This window comes from Juglans microcarpa x Juglans regia, chromosome 3S, assembly GCF_004785595.1.
Source record: "Juglans microcarpa x Juglans regia isolate MS1-56 chromosome 3S, Jm3101_v1.0, whole genome shotgun sequence".
Classification (NCBI taxonomy): Eukaryota; Viridiplantae; Streptophyta; class Magnoliopsida; order Fagales; family Juglandaceae; genus Juglans; species Juglans microcarpa x Juglans regia.
Window position 1 is genome coordinate 23,848,999 of NC_054599.1, and position 664 is coordinate 23,849,662.

A 664-nucleotide genomic window follows, 5' to 3' on the forward strand; every position below is an offset into this window, starting at 1 on the left:
ATCAATGCCAAAAGCATGCGCCCCCGGGAACAAGTAACTCGATCGTGGAGTCAGTGGTCATCCGTTCATTACTACAGAAAGTCCAGGAGCCGCAGGCAATTCCTGAACAGTCCGTGCCGGCACGTCGTTCACATCACCTCATGGGATTTGCTGATTCGACACGCCATTGTTCTTCTCGTCGTCCTCCTACGGAATCGTGTTTTTCATTCAATCGTTGCCAATAGCACCGTCCCTCTAAGTTCAAGGAGTCCAAGTCTTTTATCGGACTGTTGCTATGTGTTCTGAGTGATCTATGCACCAGGATTTGGCCCAAAATACAAATTGGAGTCACCATGGGCTATTTGCTACATTTTGATTAAATTGATCTCTTAAAGTTGGTTAAGATTTTTGGGAGAAATGATATTTCAGTCCTAACCCATAATCATCTTCATGCTATGATGCATTTTTGACAATATACCGGTTGGAAAAAATAATAAATTTTAAATATGTGATTGCTGTAAAAGAGAGGGAAAAAAAAAAAAAAATGAAGAAAGTATTTAAATGGAAGACAGTGAGATATATTATGGTGTTTTAGAAAAGTAGGTTCCTAAAGTACGAAAGATATTGACTTATTTATTTAGCTAAATTTTGACCAGCTGAACATCATGAATGACTCTAGGTTGTA